This window comes from Lissotriton helveticus, chromosome 4_1 (assembly GCF_964261635.1).
Source record: "Lissotriton helveticus chromosome 4_1, aLisHel1.1, whole genome shotgun sequence".
In the NCBI taxonomy this organism is placed as follows: Eukaryota; Metazoa; Chordata; class Amphibia; order Caudata; family Salamandridae; genus Lissotriton; species Lissotriton helveticus.
In genome coordinates this window covers 1021486113-1021502016 of record NC_136063.1, presented here as the reverse complement: position 1 = coordinate 1021502016, position 15904 = coordinate 1021486113, and positions in this window count along the sequence as shown.

The window sequence follows — 15904 nt, the reverse complement described above, 5'->3', positions numbered from 1 at the left end:
GAAGAGGGATGACTTTAGCGTGTTTCCACGTCACTGGTACCGATGCTGAAGACAGTGAGAGGTTGACCAGATCAATGTTCACTGGTGAAATCAGAGCATGAAACTGACGGAAGTGGGCGGGTGTCAAAGGGTCGGCCAGCGAGCCCGATTTGATTTTCAGACAGAGGGACTCAAAATCAGTGGAGGACAAAAAGGGAAAAGATGACAGACTGTTGCCCACCCGGGGTCCAATATCCCCCGGCCCAACCACCTCATCAGTAAAGGCCGTGGTAGGAAGGTTTTGATATATCCACAATTTTCCAGAAACAATGCTGTTGAAGAGCAGAATTTCAGTGGCCTTGAATAAATGTCCACAGTTGTATATATAATATTTGTAAAGCACATCAATCATCCCTAGGGATATCACGGCGCTGGGACGAAACTTATAAAATTTGGTTTGATTTTAGGAGATCAGTATCTGGGAAACATGGTGGTTTTCAGTTTTTTCCTGAACAGCAGATGGTCAGCTGTCAGGAGAAGATCCAGTGGTAAGTTGTTCCAAAGGACCGCAGCTACTTTGGAAAACGATTGGTCACCCATCCTAACCTTTGATGTACGTTTGACTGATGCAAGGGCCAGATGACATGATCTCAGGTTTCGTGGGGGAACATGAAATTGCAACTTATCTCGCAGGATGTGTGGTCCATTTTTATGCAAGGTTTTGTGCGCAAAACACAGGAGCTTAAAGTTAGCTTTCTGACGTCCAGGTAACCAGTGAAGTTCCTTTAGGCAGTAGGATGCTGAGCTATATTTTTCTTTTATGAATTAGTTTAGCGGCAGCATTCTGGACAACTTGCAGTCTGGTGAAGAGATAGTCGGCCATGCCAACATAAAGGGCATTACCGTAGTCCAGTCTACTTAAAAGTAAAGCCTGGGTCACGGATTATCTGCAATTATAGGGGATCCAGGGAAACAATTGTCTAGGCAGTTTTATTGTGGCGAAAGCTTTTCCACATAAGGTTCGTACTTGGTCCTGCATGGAAAGGGTGTCATCAAAAACAATGCCCAGGTTTTTTGCTGCTTGTTTGGGTTTTGGAGCAGTACCTAGGGCCACCAACTGTTGTCCCAAATTGTCTGGGCGCCGCCAAAGAGTAACATTTCGGACTACCCAGCATTGAATTTTAAGCAGTGTTGGGACATCCAGTTTGCAATTTCAGAGAGGCTGTTTATTAGATTGCCCTTAGTCTCTGTATTGGTCAGCTTGTTTAGCAGGGGAATCACCAATTGGGTGTCATCTGCGTAAGAGCAGGTTTCAAATCCCCACTTCCTGCTAATGTCCGCCAATGATGAGGCATATGCATTAAAAAGGGAAGGGCTCAAAGTTGCTCCTTGTGGTTCTCCATATTTAATATTCTTTGTGGAGGAAGTGTAGGATCCCATTTGAATTGTTTGGGTTCGGTCTTTGAGAAAAGAGGTGAACCCTAATAGGGTTTTATGGGAAATCCCTTTTTTGTATAATATTTGAAGTAGTTTGGTGTGTGACACGGTATCAAATGCCGCAGTAAGGTCCAATAGGATCAGTGCTATGGCTTGATTTTGGTCGACCTGTGATCTAATGCTATCTGATACTGCTAATAGGGTAGCCTCGGTACTGTTATTTGTCCTAAAGCCTGTCTGTGAAGGATCAAATAAGTTGTTGGTCTCAAGAAAAGTAGTAAGTTGTTTGTTAACTAGCTGCTCCAGAACTTTAGAGAGATATGGTAGCTGTGAAATTGGGCGGTAGTTGGCTGGATCATAGATTCCGAGTCCTGCTTTCTTTAGGAGGAGGAAAACCACTGTTATCTTCCATATGTCTGGGAAGTAAGCTTGCTCCAGAGATTGATTAAAACTGTTGGTAATGAGGGGACATAGGACATGCACTAGTTTAGAAAAGATAAAATGTGGGCAGGGGTCGAGTGGGGATCCTGCCTTAACTTCAGACATATTTCAAAAAGGGGGTGGTGATGGACAGAGTATCTGAGTTAATCAGAACACTCCTACCCAGTCAACAGATCAGGACTTGATCCATCACCGTTTTTTAGCTCACTGCACCATCCCAGTTCAGAACCTGGCTATATGCAAATTAGTCTGTCCCTGGCCCAGTGCATCATGGGAACAGGGCAGACCAAACTACCAAGCCAATTCTTCACTGGAAAGGAAACAAGCTTCCGGGGACCGGTTTCTGGCATTACAGCCGTTTTCGGCCCGGCTTGCTTGAATCCTGATGGTGCAGTGAGCAAGGGACTCATGTCTGAGCATACCCTTCCACACTTTTGGTGGCCAAAATATTTCAAAAAGGGGGTGGTGATGGACAGAGTATCTGAGTTAATCAGAACACTCCTACCCAGTCAACAGATCAGGGCTTGATCCATCACCGTTTTTTAGCTCACTGCACCATCCCAGTTCAGAACCTGGCTATATGCAAATTAGTCTGTCCCTGGCCCAGTGCATCATGGGAACAGGGCAGACCAAACTACCAAGCCAATTCTTCACTGGAAAGGAAACAAGCTTCCGGGGACCGGTTTCTGGCATTACAGCCGTCTTCTGCCCGGCTTGCTTGAATCCTGATGGTGCAGTGAGCAAGGGACTCATGTCTGAGCATACCCTTCCACGCTTAGGGTGGACAAAATGATTTACAACAAGGGGTGGTGATGGACAGAGTCTCTGAATTAAGCAGAATACTCTCACCCAGTTAAGAGATCAGGGCCAGGGACAGACTAATTTGCATATAGCCAGGTTCTGAACTGGGATGGTGCAGTGAGCTGCTAGGCTAGGCTAGGATCTCATGGGTCCCCTTTTGGATGACTGTGGAGGGAGTACAAGAGAGATGTTCTTTAAAAAGAATGGCTAAACCACTGCCCCTCTTACCCTTTCTATTCTGTTTTAGTATTTTATAGCCGGGTTGTAAAGCAGAAACAATATCAGGGGTATTATTATCAACAAGCCAGGTTTCGGTGACAAAAGCAAGGTCAGGGTTTAACTCATCTAATGTATCCCAGATCTCTGTGCTATGTTTAGGAAGGGATCTGGCATTAAGATAGATACAATTTAGGTTAGAGGTACAATGCTGATTGTTTGTAGCTATACCTGTGGTATATGTATCTAGATAACCCCACTTGCAGTCTAGGCATGTGAAAGGACCTTCAAAACTCCTGTTGTACACCACAGAACGTGGGTTTGCCCTTCTTTATTTTGTTTGTGCATGTTTATTTATGTCCATGTTTAGCTTATGTGCCTGTGTAGATGAGTGGGTATGTTAAAGAAAAAGAACAGTCTTCAACCTTAGACATCTCACTGAAAAGTAAATGTTCTCTGGTAAATAAGACTCTGTGGGGCAGATTTACAAGCCCCTTGCAACACTTTTTCTCCGCCGTTGCGTCATTTTTGTGGCCCAGCGGCAACGTAAAAAATGCAGACAATTTACAATGTGAGGCATCTAGGGAGATGCGTCACGTTGTTAAGCCTGGCTTCTCATGATACCTGTGTCAGGTATATTGTATGTAGGGTGGGCTTTCCCATGCTGGAAAGGCTCATAAAAGTGACGCAGTGAAATCTACAAAAATCCACTGCGCCGCGTTTAGGACACCACTGCGTCAAAACCTCACGCCTGCTTGAAGCAGGCAAAAGGAGTGACGTAGTGTAGTGAGAATAGGCCTCAATATGCATTGCAGGAGTTGCACTGTGCTTGCGACATGATTCAAGCAATGCGTGACCTTTGCACCAACAGATGCATCAGAATTTCTGAGGCATCTGTCAATCCTTGCGCCATGGTGCGCCCTATTGTAAATATGGCGCATCCATGGTGTCGCAAGTGTTTTGCAGGCTGGCGCAGGGAAACTAACATATCTCTACAGATGCTTCAGGTTCTTGTAAATCTTCCCCTGTGTGTCCAAAGGTGCCATGGAAGGAGGGTTTGTTGGTTACTTTTTAAATAAACATACGATTTGTTGCTAACATTTTTATTGAAAATGTATCTAAGTATGGCATTCAAAGGGTTGATGATGATCAGACTTATAATAAGAGTTTGTGCATGCCGAGGTCTGATCACGCTAGTTAGTGCTAATAACATGATGAAAAAGATTCAGCAAAAAAAGAAATATACCATTTGAATATGTTCTTGTCCTTATTACGTAATTACCTTTTGCTATTAAAAAAAAATCTCTTCAGTCCTTCTCACCATCCTCCCTTTCTCATCCGAAACCTACAATGAACTCCTAAACATCCTGCTCAAACTTTCACTCCTCCTTTTCAGCTATGCTACCCATCTAACAAGAAAGAACACACAACCACTACTTACAAAAATACCTACTACTTCCCCTTTTCAATTCCATTCTTATCATTCTAGCCATACTCCCCCTTTTCTAATCTAATTTCTATCATTGTAGCCCTGCCTCAAACTCCACTAATCTCACATCAAATCAAATGCACAAACCTAGCACAACTAATGCACGAGAAAAAAAAAGAATTGTACTAATCTACTAACTACTAATCTTGGGTTCTGGAATAGCGTACTACCCGCTGAAAATAAGGGGTTGTAAGCATGATATAAATACATTTTCAATTGCAATTTGCAATTACTCACAATGATTCAGGTAGAAGAAGACAAAAAAGAGGCTCGCCTGGTGGTGCAAGCAACATGGTCACTCACAGAGCGAATCAGTAGAAGGCAGTAGCGACACTAAGGAAAAATCGTCATCCACTCACAGTCTGTGCATGTCATGCCACAGACTGCAGAGGATGGCAGCTGGGAAATCCTGCATACCGCTTATTCATTTTCTTTTGGGGAAATGAGGGGGTGGCAAGGGAGGATGGCTGAAGGGTACAGGGGAAACCGAAATTGAACAAGATCACAGCTGGAACACATCTAATTGCAAAAGGGGCTATGCAGAGGACTCGCCCTAGAAAATGAAACAACCTTTACAATGTGGTCAAAACCATGCATCCCTTTACCACGCAGGCTTTACAGCGCATGCGTCTTTACCATGCATGCCTTTATCATGCTAACTATTACAACAATTATGCCTTTAGCACGCATGCCTTTCCAATGAAAATATAAGAAATTCACAGGTAAGTGTCAATCAATCGTGGGGTCTCAAGACACTGGAGTTGCTAACTGCTTCACAGTGATCTGTTTATTTAAACAGTCAAGTCTTGAGTCCTTTCCTGAATTCCTGGAGTGATGAGGTGGTCCTGAGGTGCATGGGAATGTTGTTCCATGCTTCGGCAACAAGGGGCTATATCATGGATATTTATTTATTTATTTATTTTTGTATTTGTATAGCGCCTGATTCAATTCCCGAAGGGATATCTCTGCGCTAGTGCTTTTACTGATAGGTTTTGCGGTATGTTAGTTATGGCTGTGGTAAGAGGGGGGCAGTGCCTATGGCATGGTGTAGAGGTAAGTTTTTAGGTTTTTTCTAAAAGATTCAAGGCTGGTGATTTGTCTCAGCCCTGGTGGCAGGGAGTTCCATAGGGCAGGGCCCTTATATGAGAGGGACCGTCCTCCTTGTCTGGCTTTTCTGAACTTTGGAACCCGGAGCAAGTGATGGCTGCTGGATCGTAGCGTGCGTCCGGGAATATATGGAATGAATTTTTCCTTTAAATATCTGGGACCGTAGCCAAGCAGGCATTTATGTATGGTGACACATATCTTGAATTTTATACGCTGCTTTACTGGTAACCAATGAAGTTGGTGAAGAAGGGGGCGGGAGGGAGTTCGGGGGGGGGGCATTGAGGACCAGCCTTGCTGCAGTGTTTTGTACTATTTGCAATTTCTTCAGTTGTTCCTCGTTGGCTGATATATAGAGGCCATTGCAATAGTCCATCCTACTTATTATTAGGGTCTGAACAAGCGTTTTCCTGTGGTTGTCTGGTAGAAATGGGAAAACACGTCGGAGCAGCCCAGCCACACGGAAACATGTCCCTGTGACTTGGGTGGTGTGTTCCTTAAGTAGGAGAGCCTGATCCAGACGGATGCCCAGATTTTTTACTGTTTGTTTCGGGGTAGGGACAGGTCCCAACTCTAAGGGCCACCAGTCAGGGGACCACGTTAGAGTTGCACCTCCAAATAACATGACCTCAGTTTTGGACACATTGCACTGTAGGTAGTTTTGTGCTATCCAATGTGCCACAGCTCTCATGCCGTCTGCAAATGATTTTTGGACTGCAGGTGTGAGAGTGTGGAAAGGGAACAAAAGCTGTGTGTCATCAGCGTATGATACTGGGGTGAAGCCATATGATCTTACAATGTTTGCCAAGGGGGCCACATACACGTTAAAGAGCGTGGGGCTTAGGCATGAGCCCTGTGGCACTCCCTTGGTAAGCTCCCTAAAGATGGAAGAATGGGAGCCTAGCTTGACCCCTTGTGATCGTCCTGATAGAAAGCTTTCCAGCCATGACATAGCCACCCCTCCTATGCCCATATCTCTCAATCGGCCGAGCAGGAGCTCATGTGACACCGTGTCGAAGGCAGCGGATAGATCTAACAGCACCAGAATCATTGAGCCTCCTTCATCAAGTGACATCCTGATGTTGTCGGTCACTGAGAGGAGGGCTGATTCGGTGCTGTGATTCGGCCTGAACCCAGATTGTGAGTGGTCCAGGCCCTCCGCTGCCTCGATGTAGTTTGACAGGTGAGTGTTCACATGTTTCTCGGTTAATTTAATGAGGTATGGCAAAAGGGAGATGGGGCGGAGATTGGAGAGGTCGGACCATGGTGTTGCGGCATTCTTACGGATGGGATTGACCACTGCTTTTTTCCACTCTGTTGGTACAAGTCCTACTCTGAGGGAGTGGTTTATGACTTTTTGGATGTGGGGTCCTAATAGGGCACTCAGGGGGGCCATCATTTTTGCAGGTATTAAATCATTGGGGGAGCCTGATTTTATATGGCTGGTGAGAGGGGGAGATCTGCAGCCGTTACTGGTGGAAAAGTCTGCAGGGAGGTATTCCTTTGAGTTGATGTAGGGAGGGAATGATGATACTATTGGAGTTTTGGTTATTCAGAATTTTTTCATAGATTAAGTTTATTTTGTTTTCGAAGAACAGTGACATTTCATTACAAAGGAATGGGGAGAAGTCATCTGGGCTAATACAGGCTGTAGGTTTGGTGAATGCTTCCAGAATTTTATTTAGCTCTTTGGAAGAGTTGCCTGCGTCTGCGAGTTGTTGGGCAAGGCTATTCTTTCGGGCCTTTTTTATATTTTTATAGTACTTTGACTGTCCTTCGTAATGTGCCTTTCTGTTCTCTTCTGTCCGTGTCTTTCTCCATTTTATTTCTGTCCTCCTACATCTCTGTTTCTCAGCTCTTAGTGCCTCGGTGTACCACTTTTCCTGTTTATTTATAGGAAATTGTTTGTGTAACTTCATGGGGGCAAGTTTGTCTATTGCCTCGATTAGGGATTTGTTGAATTTAGCTAATGCGTCCTCCATGCTATCCTCATCTGTAAGATTGGGTATTTCCCAAACCCTTTGCAGTCCTTCCACAGTTAGCTTATGCCACTGACGACGCCATGTTGGGGGGAGGATTTTTTGTGGGGACGTATTTTAACTGAGGGTAGACAGAATTCCACCAAGTAGTGGTCAGTCCAGTCAAGCTGGATAGCAGTTTCGCAATGAATTTTGGCACCGTTAGTAAAAAGCAGATCAATGGAGTGTCCCCCTTCATGAGTGGGTCCACTATTCTGCAATTCAAGGCCCAAGGTCGATAAGTCTGCCAGCAGAGTTTTTGTTTCTGGAAGTTCAAGAATATCTGCATGAATATTAAAATCTCCTAATAGAAAGAAATCTTCCTTGGCTCTGAAGTGGGGGGCTAGCAGTTCCAGAAGGGTGTTAGTAAAGTCTGAGTGGGAGCCAGGTGGGCGATAGATCAGTGCTCCTTTCTTGGTCACTGTGGTGGAAAGATTTATTCTAAAAATCACAATTTCTATTAGAGGGCAGCATTTTTGCTCTAATATGGTGACCTTTAGGTGTTCTTTGTGGGCGATGGCCAGCCCGCCGCCTGTTTTAATTGGGCGGTCCACATTGAGAAACTTGTAGCCTAGAGGTGTCCCTAGTGTGATGGCGGGGGTGGTGTGGGGTTTAAGCCATGTTTCTGTAAAGAAACATAGATCGGGTAACGATGTTTGAAGTAAATCCCATATTTGGAGTTGGTGTTTGGGCATCGAGGGAACATTCAATAAAACACATTTTAAGCCATTTTCCGGCCTATCCGTGCATGTGTCCTGTGTAATGGGGGTAGTGGGATAGGTTGCTTGAAAGTGACAATTGAGGCAGGAGAAAGGGCCCTCTAACCATGGCCAGTTCTCGATCATACAACCTGACCGTGGACATGGTCTTAGTCTTAGCAAATCTTGTGTGGAATATCTGTGTAGGCCTTGTAAAGGACTTACTGGATCCATGGCCCCTGGTCCCATCCTGTCGCGGACGGGCGCAGACGGGCAGCTCTTTGGCTCGTCTTCGGCGTGGTTTCGGCTGCGCGCGATCGCTGCGCGCTCAGGAGGGGGGCGAGGGCTAAATAGCCCCTGGGAATAGCAACTAGAGCGCTACCCGCTCCAGTGAATCCCGGAAGTGCCAGCAGTGTAAGGCTCTCACCTGTCCGCCCTCCGCACAACGGTAATAATTACCCTGTCGGAACGAGGCGGACAGGAAGGAGAGTTGAGCCCCCACTCCTCGCTGTCTCCAGGCAAGAACCTGGCTAGCGGCTGTTTCCCTGCTAGTATGTCAGGTGAGGGAAAGGCAGCGCGGTAATACCTAGCGCATTAGTAGTCAACACGTTAAAATATTACACATTAGTAGGTGCGCGTTAATAATCAACACACACACACATTATTATCCGTTTCAGTTTTAAAAGTGCTCAGGCACAAAGTGAAGTGAGGAATAAAATGTCCAACAGCTTTACCACATTAAAATGATGTTAGCGCTGTATCAGTGTCAGCAAGCGGATCAGGGACGCTGCCACCGTCTCCTACCGCGTTCGCGCTGTGTCTGATGCTCAGCCTAAATAGCCCCTGGGAATAGCAACTAGAGCGCTACCCGCTCCAGTGAATCCCGGAAGTGCCAGCAGTGTAAGGCTCTCACCTGTCCGCCCTCCGCACAACGGTAATAATTACCCTGTCGGAACGAGGCGGACAGGAAGGAGAGTTGAGCCCCCACTCCTCGCTGTCTCCAGGCAAGAACCTGGCTAGCGGCTGTTTCCCTGCTAGTATGTCAGGTGAGGGAAAGGCAGCGCGGTAATACCTAGCGCATTAGCAGTCAACACGTTAAAATATTACACATTAGTAGGTGCGCGTTAATAATCAACACACACAGATTATTATCCGTTTCAGTTTTAAAAGTGCTCAGGCACAAAGTGAAGTGAGGAATAAAATGTCCAACAGCTTTACCACATTAAAATGATGTTAGCGCTGTATCAGTGTCAGCAAGCGGATCAGGGACGCTGCCACCGTCTCCTACCGCGTTCGCGCTGTGTCTGATGCTCAGCCTAAATAGCCCCTGGGAATAGCAACTAGAGCGCTACCCGCTCCAGTGAATCCCGGAAGTGCCAGCAGTGTAAGGCTCTCACCTGTCCGCCCTCTGCACAACGGTAATAATTACCCTGTCGGAACGAGGCGGACAGGAAGGAGAGTTGAGCCCCCACTCCTCGCTGTCTCCAGGCAAGAACCTGGCTAGCGGCTGTTTCCCTGCTAGTATGTCAGGTGAGGGAAAGGCAGCACGGTAATACCTAGCGCATTAGTAGTCAACACGTTAAAATATTACACATTAGTAGGTGCGCGTTAATAATCAACACACACACAGATTATTATCCGTTTCAGTTTTAAAAGTGCTCAGGCACAAAGTGAAGTGAGGAATAAAATGTCCAACAGCTTTACCACATTAAAATGATGTTAGCGCTGTATCAGTGTCAGCAAGCGGATCAGGGACGCTGCCACCGTCTCCTACCGCGTTCGCGCTGTGTCTGATGCTCAGCCTAAATAGCCCCTGGGAATAGCAACTAGAGCGCTACCCGCTCCAGTGAATCCCGGAAGTGCCAGCAGTGTAAGGCTCTCACCTGTCCGCCCTCCGCACAACGGTAATAATTACCCTGTCGGAACGAGGCGGACAGGAAGGAGAGTTGAGCCCCCACTCCTCGCTGTCTCCAGGCAAGAACCTGGCTAGCGGCTGTTTCCCTGCTAGTATGTCAGGTGAGGGAAAGGCAGCGCGGTAATACCTAGCGCATTAGTAGTCAACACGTTAAAATATTACACATTAGTAGGTGCGCGTTAATAATCAACACACACACACATTATTATCCGTTTCAGTTTTAAAAGTGCTCAGGCACAAAGTGAAGTGAGGAATAAAATGTCCAACAGCTTTACCACATTAAAATGATGTTAGCGCTGTATCAGTGTCAGCAAGCGGATCAGGGACGCTGCCACCGTCTCCTAGGGTGCACTATCCCTGTTTGCACCACAGCGCACCTTACAACAGGTGTGCTGAGCGCAAACAGGGAAAGTGTGCACTATTACGTTGAATTTTCTACCCCCAGGGCATCTGCAGAGTTGTGCGAACCTGGGGTCAGTGAAATCAAGTGAAATTGAAATTAGCATACGGAGCAGCTTTGAAGTAGCCGCTCCTTGTTTCACTGTGCAGGTGGCAACCCACCTGCACTTTTGAGCGGGGAGAGACTTCCCCTTGCAGGTGGGTGCAATGGGTGGCTGCTCCCACCTCCAAGGGGATGTCTGGGGGTCCATAGAACCCCCTTTCTCCCCCTAGAGGGCTGCCATCAGGGGTGCATTAACAGTGTGCCACCTTTTAGGTGTTGCATCGCCTGTGTGCCTCCTGACAGCTTCCCTGCGCCCGCATCTATTATATGGCTTGGGCACAGAGGCAAAGGAATTCTCTCATTTGCATCAAGCTGTGCCCCTGTGTAAATGAGGGCATACCCTCTGGTGATAAAGCGGGGGCTATGTGTGCACCAGTGCTTTTATATTACAGAAAAGGCTGCACAATCATCTGCGGCCCCTTCTGTAATACCAAAGTGCCCTGGGGGTCATGTAAAGCGGGTGCTAACCTGCGTTGCACACCTGGGGTACTTCCGAAATACAGCCCCAGGTGGGAGCAGCAGCGCCCCCCACTGTTGCTTCGTCAGATCCTGGGGGTGTTTGTGAGGAAGAGGGAGGCAGATCGGAGGTGTCTAATTGGTTAATGGAAGGCCATGTGTTTGTTGATGTAAGCTTGTCCTTTATTTTGCATGGCTTTGTATGCATGGTCAACAACTTGAACTAGCCCTTTATCTGGATCAGCAGCCAGTGTAGCTTCTCGAGGTGGGCTGGGATTTGGATTCATCTGGGGAGGTCGAGGATGAGTCTGGCTGCTGAGTTTTTTGTGGTCTGAAGTCGCTTCAGGAGGAGTACAGTGATTCCTACATACATATATTCCAGTAGTCTAGCCTGCTGGTGACAGGGGCTTGCATGGCGGTTCTTCTGGTGTTAACTAGGAGCCACCCGAAGATCCTGCAGAGCATGGGAAGGGTGTAATAGCAGGCAGATGAGACTGAGTTTATCTGTTTCTTCATAGATAGCTTGCTGCCCAATTTTATGCCAAGGTTGTAGATGTGGTCTGTTGGGGCAGAGGATGAGCCAACTTCACCATGCGTGGTGCTTTGGAGCAGTGTTGTTCCAAAGATAAAGACTTCCATCTTCTCCGTGTTGAGCTTGAGACAATTTTCTTTCATCCAGTCATACATCTGTGGAAGTTGGCTCTGGTGTTGGAGGAGTTTTCTGACAGTGAGAGGATGAGCTGGGTGCTATTGGTGTAGAAGATGATGTTGAGTCCATGTGATCTCATGGCTCAAGCCAAGGAGGTCATGTATGTTTTGAAGATGGTGGGCGTGAAGAATGATACTTGGGGGAATGGCACAGATGATCTTATTGGGTTCCAAGGTGAACGGTGGGAGACTCTGGTGTCTTCCGGCGAGGTATGAGGTGATCCATTGAGAGCATCTCACTGGGTTACGATGTGGTGAAGTCTGTCGATCAAGGTGTGATGGGATGTGGTGTTGAAGATGGCTGACAGATCCGCGAGAATGAGGGTTGCCGATTACAGTGGTCCAGGCGGGCCCTGAAATAATCGGAGTCTGTAGAACCGAGTCACAAGAAAAGAAAAATCAAAGGTGAAAAAAAGAAAAGGGGGCAGGGTAGAAACACTCTGACCCCCTAGGTCTGCTCAGGGGTCCCACCAGGACCCCCAGGGCCAAAAAAAGCATTTTTCTAAAAAACAAAATGGGCAAAACTCGCACTGGGGTCGCGAATCCTGCCCACATTTGTAAAAAAAATGAAGAGTGGGCTTCCGCGCTTCATTTAATTGAGGCACCCGGGTGGGCCAGGGGCTTGCTTAACATTATGAATGGAAGGGCATTTGGCCTTCCCACAGCCCCGGGGACCACCAGACCCGGGGCTTCTTTTTTAATGTGGGGGGGCCTCCAAGGCCTCCCACGCCCCGGGGACTACCACCCCGGGTCTTTTATTAATTATTCATGGGGGCACACTGCCCCCTGCTGCCCCGGGGACCACCAACCCCTGGGGCTTTAAAAAAAAAAAAACCTGTGTGTGCCAGGGGGTGCACCCATTGGCACATTGTAAATTGGGGGATTAAGTCCCCTTGAATCCTGAGGGTCCCTGGGGGACAACTAGCCCACCAGGTACCTCCAGTAAGCACCAAAGAGCTGCATTGCAGAGAGGTGTAATAGGGACATGGCCTCTGAACACCTCCCCAACACAGATCTGTGGTGCGAAATGCAGGTACCTGGTGGGCTAGTTGGGCCCCAGGGACCCTCAGGATTCAAGGGGACTTAATCCCCAACTTAAAACTTGCACGGGGCACGTTTGCACATGTGTCACATCAGGCCCACCCCCTCCCTCCATCAATGTGCAAACAGGCCCTCGGTCTGTTGTAAGTTGGTGGATTAAGTCCCCTAGAATCCTGAGGGTCCCTTGGGTCCAACTAGCCCACCAACTACCTCCAGTAAGCGCCACAGATTTGCATTGCAGAAAGGTGTAAAAAGGGGCATGGCCTTGGACCACCTCTCTGCAACGCAGCTCTGTGGCGCTTACTGGAGGTACCTGGTGAGGTAGTTGGCCCCCACGGACCCTCAGGATTCAAGGGGATTTAATCCCCCAACTTAAAACCTGCCAGGGGGTACGTTTGCAGAGGGGTGAAGGCAGGGCACGGAACTGATGTGACATGTGTGTACTTATCCAATCACTCTGCCAAAACTCAAGCACTGCAGAAATCCCTCTGTCACTACCCATGCACTCATGCAATTACCCATTCACTAACACATGCACTGCTACAATACACTGAGCACTACCCATGCTGTCCAGCCATCGTCGTGTCAGTACCCATGCACTCCTCTAATCACCCAGCCAGCACTATGTACTTATCCAATCACACCGCCAAAACCCAAGCAATTATAAAATCATCATGCGCTGTCCTTGCTGCACTCTAACCATCCAGTCACTACCCATGTACTCATGCAATGATCCAGTCACTAACACATGCACTGCTGCAATCCATTGAGTACTACCTATGCAGTCCAGTAATCTCCCTGGTACTACGCATGCAGTCCTCCAATCACCCAGCCAGTCCTATGACCTTATCCAATCACTGCACCAAACCCCAAGCACTTATAAATTCACCATGCACTCTCCTCGCAGTACTCTAATCAACCAGTCACTACCCATGTAGTCATGCAATGATTCAGGCACTTACACATTTATTTATTTATTTAGTGTTTTATAGAGCGCGAACCAGACCCGTGAGGGTATCAGAGCGCTTTACATTAGTATCAGGTGGGATACAGAACAAAGGGGGGAGAGTCCAGAGATAAGGAAACAAATAGAAACAGTATATGGTAAAACAAACAGTCATCATTTTCGACTGCTATAAGGGATAGGAGCAAAAACGATGCAATAAACTAGAAAACCAGTCTCATCACCCTGAAGGATTGTTCAAAGTGCAGGGTGGGTAACATAGGGAAAGGCAGCCAAGGAATAGTGCAGTGATGATAGGTAAAGTCAGGTTGAGGGGGTGATTGTAGCGTGAGCTTTAGGAGAAGAATTTGCCCATTAGGAAAGATTTGGTCTCCTTTTTGAAGTGGGCTAGAGACGGTATTATTCTAATGGCGGCTGGGAGTGAGTTCCATATTCTTGGGGCGGCCCCAGAGAAAGCCCGATTGTATGTTCTTTTTTTCTTGAAGCATGCGGGTTGGAGCAAAGGGGTTTTGGCGGACCGGGAGTTTCTGATTCCTCCGGATAATACAAGTTTCTGTGCGAGAAAAGCAGGGGACTTGGAATAGAGAGCCTTGTGGGTGATCCAAGCCAGTTTGAACTGGATTCTGGCCTCAAGAGGAAGACAGTTCAGAGCTTTAAGGTGGGGCGAGATGTGGTCAAACTTCTTGGAGCAAGTTAGAAGTCTGGTGCAGCGTTGAGGCAGGCTTTCAAGGGTGCTAGAGAGATCTTTTGTAGGCCTGCGAAAGTGGAGCAACCATATTCTAGTCGAGAGATGACTAAAGCCTGGATGGCCGATTTTAGATCAGGAGGGTCGAGGAAAGGTTTCAAGTTTCGTAGGTAGTTCAGGTGAAATCTGGTGGTTTTGGCCATCCCGATGATATGGCCCCGCATGTTCAGGTTGCCGTCTAAGGTAATTCCCAGGGATTTAGCAGAGTCCACAATGGGAGTAGAGCATGCACTGCTACAATCCCTGTGTACTACCCATGCAGTCCTCTAACCACCTACACACTTCTCATTCACTCCTTCAATTCCCCTGGTAGTACCCATGCAGTCCAGCAATCACCCTGTCACTCCCCGTGGAGTCCTCCAGTCACCCAGCCACTACCATGTACTAATCCAAACACTCTGCCAATACCCAAGCATTTATAAATCCACTCAGTCACTCTCCTTGCAGCTTTCAAATCTTCCAGTTAGTAGTTATGTACTCATGCAATGATCCAGGCACTAACTGATCACTGTTACAATCCCATATGCCCAACTCCAGTTTAACACTTTATTTCGGTTGTAAAACCATAAAAGATACACACATATGCTTCCTTGACAGTAGAACTCAAGGTACAGTTAACAAAATATAAAAGTATCCAATACACCAAGTTCTAGAAGACCAGTATCTCATATTACTGATTGTAGACACAAGAAGAATCACTAAAAAACATCATTTACTATGTGTTATCTCTCTTAAAAATAGATAGAAATAGATAAAATGCGAGTAAAGTGCAAGTGCAGTAGTAGCCTAAAATCTCCACATTTATCACTCTGAAGCATTCATTAGAGGCCCTTTTGCCCTTATACGTTAAAATGGAAATGGTAAAATATGTTAAAAAGACTTTAAAAAGAAAGTGAAGAACAGAATCCTGAAAATTAGAACACCCTCAGGTCGTAGGATTTTTACTGCAATTAGGCCATAACACTAGGAAGAGTAGGCAGTAGCCTTCGCCTAATAGCCCAAAACTGGCCAAGAAATTTTGCTACTGCGCATACGAAAAGTGGTCTCGTATCTGATCTTAGGATACGTAGGGCTTCGAGGTGGCTAGGGGTTCCCAACTGTCTACATAAGGGAACCAACCAATTCCTTCTTAATCTAGCATATGCGGGACATACAAAGAAAACATGGCCTACAGTTTCAATTGGGTTAGAGCAGGATGGGCAGCCCTTAGGCTGGCTGTTATTGTTTAGCCAAGAATTGGTAAAAGCATTAATAGGTAAACAGCCATACCTGAACTGCGTATACAGTTTTCTGGCCCCAGGCTTCTTAATGATATCAAAATATTTTTTGAGATGTTTAGAGAATTTTATGTCTAAAAAAGCATTGATTAGGCTACCATGGCGAATCTTCC